This window comes from Oculina patagonica, chromosome 4 (assembly GCF_052425735.1).
Source record: "Oculina patagonica isolate OP01 chromosome 4, crgOcupat, whole genome shotgun sequence".
In the NCBI taxonomy this organism is placed as follows: Eukaryota; Metazoa; Cnidaria; class Anthozoa; order Scleractinia; family Oculinidae; genus Oculina; species Oculina patagonica.
This window is the reverse complement of record NC_135761.1, coordinates 38,942,028-38,948,116: the sequence shown is the minus strand read 5'-3', so window position 1 is coordinate 38,948,116 and position 6,089 is coordinate 38,942,028. Positions and strand designations below refer to the sequence as shown.

At 38.3% G+C, this 6,089-nt stretch overlaps 1 long non-coding RNA gene across 1 annotated transcript; it reads right to left on the bottom strand.

Moving 5' to 3' along the window:
- Nucleotides 1-2,052: 2,052 nt before the first annotated feature.
- LOC144651153 (uncharacterized) lies at nt 2,053-2,764 on the bottom strand. The gene is made up of 3 exons (XR_013570264.1): nt 2,696-2,764; nt 2,324-2,411; nt 2,053-2,123 (listed from the first exon to the last, which is right to left on the bottom strand). It is a non-coding gene; the product is annotated as an uncharacterized LOC144651153 (long non-coding RNA).
- Between the last annotated feature and the right edge of the window lie 3,325 nt (nt 2,765-6,089).

Below are 6,089 nucleotides of genomic sequence, written 5' to 3'. Positions count from 1 at the left end.
TCGTAATCAAGTTTTGGTGTTGTTCGCAAGCATGAGGCCATGAAATTAAATTCAAAAATAATGGATTCTGGAGTTTCTAGGATTCAGATGTGGCGAGAACAAAAGAACAAGGAAAGACAAGAGAAAAGAAGGGCTCATTATGAGAAAAAAAGGGAGAAGATCATCGCAAAGGTCATTGACGGCAGAAGGAAATGTCAAAGCAGAAGAAGACAGCTTCGGAAAATAAAGAGAGAATGTACTGTGCGGTACATTTGTGGACCGCTTGCACCAAAGAGAAAAGGGCGAAGGCCAATTTCTCAAGTTCCTTTGGAGGAACATGAACAAATTCTTGCATCTCTTTAACTGTTTTTTATTCCTAGTAGCTTAGAATTAACTTTTTTGCTAACATTTTTCTAAATGAACTGTATTTATGCACATTTTACAAAAGAAGGCGTGGCCGCAATGCATTATGGGTAATTGAAAACTCGCTTGAAATGCCTCCGATTTGACTAAAATGACATAATTGTAAGATAGGATCAAATTTTGTTCACTCTCCGAGATATTTCTAACAAAAATTAATTCTTTATTAAATTTTTCAATTTCACCCCTTTGTTACACCTTTGTACATCAGAACTGTGCTACTGATCATCTGTATTATGGGCTTTCAGCTTTGGGAATCTCATTCATGTTCAAATTTCGATACAAAGTCTGTTGTAACTGCAACAAGCATTCGTTAAATCGAACGTTTCTATATAAGTACTGTAGAATAAGCTGATCCATGCTCCACATTATTAATTAGCATGTATTTTGCGCAGTCAATACACTTTATTGTTTTATTGAATTAAATTTAATTTGGGCAAGCACAATGGAATAACTGCTTGCTTGAAGGGCAAGCCATTTTTTTTTTTTTTTATTTTCATCTCACCCTGTGCTCTGATTCTTATTGAAAATCCTACCAATACACCAGCACTCTCTCGCGAAAAGTAGCATGGGGTCAACTCTAACCAAAAAGATCACGCGAATGTTGGTTTCTCCCTGCTCAAAAAGAGCAAATTTGTATTCTTTGCCCTAAGGAAGTCGTAAAAAATGATTACAGATGAAGATTGATCGGCCCAGGTGGGAAAAAAGCAATGCTTGCTTAGACCTGGAAATCCTTGCTGGACTGCATTTCTCAGAACTTGAACTAATTTCAAATATTATTTGTAGAAATTGTGCCAACAAAAACGAGACGATCGTAAAGAAAGTAAATGTTGTGAGGGATTCGTTGAAGGCTGGTCATGAAGCGATAGCTGCCCAGAAAGGAAGCACAGCCTGGAGCTAGATCATTTTCAGTGGCAGCTCCGAAACTTTGGAATGTTCTACCTGTGGAGCTTTGTCAAGCGACATCACTTGACTGTTTCAAATCTCAACTTAAAACTTATCTTTTTAAGAAGTATTTTTATAATCTATAACTTTATTTTTATTTTCATAAGATGTAAAGCGCTATTGATCAGAACATGAAAATATGCGCTATATAAATTAGCAAATTATTATTATTATTATTATTATTATTACAGCCAGCACAAAGAGACTTTTTTCAGAAGCCTCTGGTAGTGTGTTTGTGCAACCCTGAAAAGATAGGTATGAATGGGTAGGTCTTGGTCCTTATCAAAGATTATTTGCATAGCTTACATAAGTCAGTGTTTTTTCTCATTAACGCAAAAAAAGTTGTCCAGACATTCGGTCCGACCACAGTTGGAATTTCATCAGACACTGATAGAATGATAGAACTAAAAACAATCTTTGGCATGATGCATGAAAAGGAATTGACACTGGAAACCAGATTTCTAGTACGACTTTTCTTATAATTCCTCAACTTACTTTAAAAATCAAGGCAACAAAATTGGCTTTTTGTGAGCCTTTTATAAAAAATTCTCATCTTAATAATGCTTACTTATAAGCTTGTCATTCTTTCATTTCAATTAATCTTCTTTTGTATTGTTTTCCAATACTGTATTCCAATTTAAGTCGATTCTTTTACCTCAATTGACCCGATAAATCCCGATACATGCAAACAAACAAGCTTAATCTTACCTTATTTCCTTGCTCTGTATGCAACAACACTGATTGTGTAACTCTGGACCACGTTCTTCTTTGTGAAGAACCTGGAAATTGTGAAAAGAGCATCTTCAGTACAAAGCACATGTGACAAGATGACCAAAAAAGCTTCATTTCGTTGCAATGTGACAAGGGCAATGTAGACAGTCGACAAAACACGACAAAAGCATCAAGAAAGCATCGAAGAAAAGCGAAAAGGTGCTTTCAAAAACAGTTAAGTATTAAAACCTCGATGTAGAACACAAACCTCGTCATGTGTGGACGAATATCTCGTCGCTTCGACTTCTGAATGACAACTGTCATTTCGAATCTCCGCAGTCTTCCACGTGTGAGACCTGAAAGAGGTGAAGCACAAGCTTCAACATGGCAATAAATAACTAAAAATGCTGCAAACCAGCTAGGAAACCACTAGAATATTGCAGCAATCAAAATCTACGAGGTAAAACGTACATTTAGGTCACCTTTTGCAAGTCTTTCTGACGTATATCACACCTCTGTCAGACCGCGAGGATATATTTTTAGCTCGACTGTTTGCATGCAAGACAATAAAATGCATCCAATACTTTCATAACTGCGCAGTTTTAAGATAACTTTGGTTCAGACCAATTCATTTACTTACCTGAAGCCGTATAGAGAATGAAAAAATCCGAAAAAACAGCACTGCTTATGCAGTGCCGCTCGAAACCCCAGGAACGAATGTGGAACATATGTGACGCTGAGTAACCAGGCCTGCTGACTCGTGACTCCACGTGACTGGGCCCTGGGGCCCGTTTCTCGAAAGGAGTTGAAGAAGAAGAAAAAAATCCGCCACTCATGTAGACTGCAAAACAGTCGTTTTTTTCTCTTAAGTCGTTGGAGAAAGCGCTTATCGAAGGCGCGAAGCGCCAAACGTTGAGGCGCGAAGTGCCGATCTTGACATTGGCTCCAGACCTCGCGCTCTCGTTTCAACACCGAGCGCGTTCGCAAAAGATACGACTGTTTTGCAGTCTACCACTCATGTTTTTCTGCTAAATAACATTCAACCCAGCCTTCAACGGCGGGGAAAAGCGCGCGATGCGTTTGACGCGTACAAGCTAGCTGTACGCGTCAAGTACGCGTCAGATTTGCAAATGATTTTACCCATCTTTTTACCCACGAATATCGTCTTTTAAAACATTTTGTACTGACAATCTTGAACTTCAAACTGCATCTGCAGTTTTTTTGTAACGTTCAAAACATGAACCCGTTTTTAGCAAAGCCAGTTTAAATCCAAATATTTTTTTACCAGCTAACGTGCGGTGCGCGCGAGCGAAACAAATTTTGCATCATCCGCGCGCAAATGCTGAATCAGATTGGCGAACTGAACGCACTTGACCAGATGTGTACTACTGTGGCAAGTAGCCATCTGGGAACGAGATTAGGAATGCCTTATGAATGAATAAGAATAATCCTTACAACAACTAAGAGAGGAGCCCTGGGAACGAGATTGTCCTAACAACTATCGCGCGCACATTACCGTATTTTACGTCATAGAAGAAAATTTCTGCACCGACAGTTTAGAACTGACTTCCGCGCTACTCGCACGTGAGAAAAAGAGAGAAAAAGCAAGAAGGAAATTTCTGTACGGAAAGTTTGGAACTGACTTCCGCGCTACTCGCACGTGTAAAAAACGAGCGAACACAAGTTACTGGATAATCTCAGAAATTATTGAAGAAAACATGGATGTTAATAACAGCAGGTTAGTAAACGAATTTCCTTCGCGTTCGTAGATACTCTGGATGCCCTGTTTGCAAATATTTTAGTAAAATTCATCTCAGAAGTTTAACGCATTGAAGATTTGCGGATGGAACGCATAAAGAAAATTTCTGCATTGACAGTTTAAAACTGACTTCCGCGCTACTTGCACGTGTAAAAAACGAGCGAACACAAGTTACTGGATAATCTCAGAAATTATTGTTTATAGTTTAACGCATTGAAGATTTGCAGAGAGGAGAGTTCAACGGAAGAAATAGTGCAAAACATAAACGAATTGTGGTCAGGTATTCTTAAGTTGCTTCAAAATATGATTTATTTTTCATAGGATAGCCAATACTTTCCAAAGCAATTTTTGCAAAGAGGATTTTTTGCGTAGAACACGCGCGGCACCTTAGCAACGGTCCGTTATCCTCAGAAACGCGAAATGACGATAAATTAATTATACCATTACTCTCTGAGACTCTGTTGACTTTTTAATGTATTTGCCTATTTCTGCAATCTTATATTAAAATATTTGTTTTCTTCTCCCACAAGGTCGCTACCTTTTCCTTTGAATTACTTCTTTACAAAACGGATTAATAGAGCAGTTTTCAATTGACTGTCGTAAAACCAAAACCAAAGTAATTACTCTGGCCAATCACAAAGGACACAGACAATCCAGTGAACCAATCAAAACTCGAAGCAAATACATGTAGCCGGCACGAAGCGCGGAAAAACGTGCGCGAGCGAGTCACGATTGGTTTTGGTTTTAGTTCTGATTGGCTGAGAAAGTGGCGCGAGATTTTTTAGCCAATCACTAAGCGTAGCAATGCAAAACCAAAGCAAACGCAACTAACTTTCGACACTCAAGTGAAAACCGCTCTTTTAATTTTGTAAATTCTTACTTTAGATTAAGCACTGATCAACCAAAAATTCCACTTTTGGGGTTTCCAGTTCCATATAGTTCGATTCTGAAAGAAAAAAGAAAATGGGAAAAAGGGAAATAGCGCAGAGAATCGATTTCCCGAAAAAAAAAGCAAATAAACAACAAACAAAAGCAAAAACTTAGCGTGCACTCTTGCACACAGGAGAGAAAGCGCGGAATACGTTATTCGGACTGGATTAGTAAGTTTTTTTTCGTCTCCAGTTTCTTTTGCATTAAGGACTAATATCACGCGTGTTTTCGCGCGACTCGGGCAATTTCTGCAACTTCTGAAAACACAAGTGATATTTTATCCTTAATTTTATGAGGAAACATGTGATTACTTGTTTACGACATAGAGACAATTTTTTTTGGAAATTCTTCAAAGTGCGAAGCTAATTTTAGCCGGCGGAACGAAGATGCCTTCGTAACTGAAATCACACAGTTAAACGAATAGCCTGAATTTCAGACATCGCCTAATCAGGGATGTCTGAAATTCAGGCTAATAAACGACAAGATCAAGCACAGGCGGCCCAGACGTTGTGTTCGATTTAGGTGATTATAAGACAATGTATGAGAATACTTTGAAAATTGCTCTAAATAGTACTTGTATAAAAGATTTGAATAAAAATGTCTTACCTGAAGTTTATCTTGCGTTATTTTGAACACAAGATAAACATCAGGTAAGATATTTTTATTCAAATATTTCATACAAGTACTATTTAGAGCAATTTTCAAAGTATTCTCATACATTGTCTTATTATCACCTAAATCGAATACAACGTCTGGGCCGCCTGTGGATCAAGCAAATCCTTTCGCTCAGAACAAAATAACGTCGACGTTGAGCTTATGTAAGCTTAATTCTGAATGTTAGCTTTTCGCTGTAAGATGTTGGCACGCTAATCCTCGGACATCGATAAACAGCTAATGATGAGTCCAAACAATTTCTCCTGTTTAAATATGGCCATCTGCTTTTTCTGGACGAACTCTGTGCTCTCTTTTCTAGTCGGGTTGCATGTTGTTAACCCGCATTTGACAGAAGTGAAACGAAGAAGTCGGTTGGCCGCCATGAATGAATTTCGTCGCGAACTCACCAAGCGTCTAGTTGATATAAGTTTTTTAGTTTTTAGTGCAGAATGCACTATTGTGATGGTTCTGTCGTCCGCTAACCCGCTAGCGCGCTAACGTGTAAACTTTAATAGTCAATTAATTAATTAATATCAATTAATTAATTATTTCTGTGGAGGGGGGTTGGGGTGGGAGCACCTGACCATACCCCCCCAAGTAAAACGTGGAGCACATCTACGTTACTTTTATATGAGGATCTCAAAGGTATATATTTGTTTCAGTAAAACCTTTGCTCTCCTTGTGGTACTAC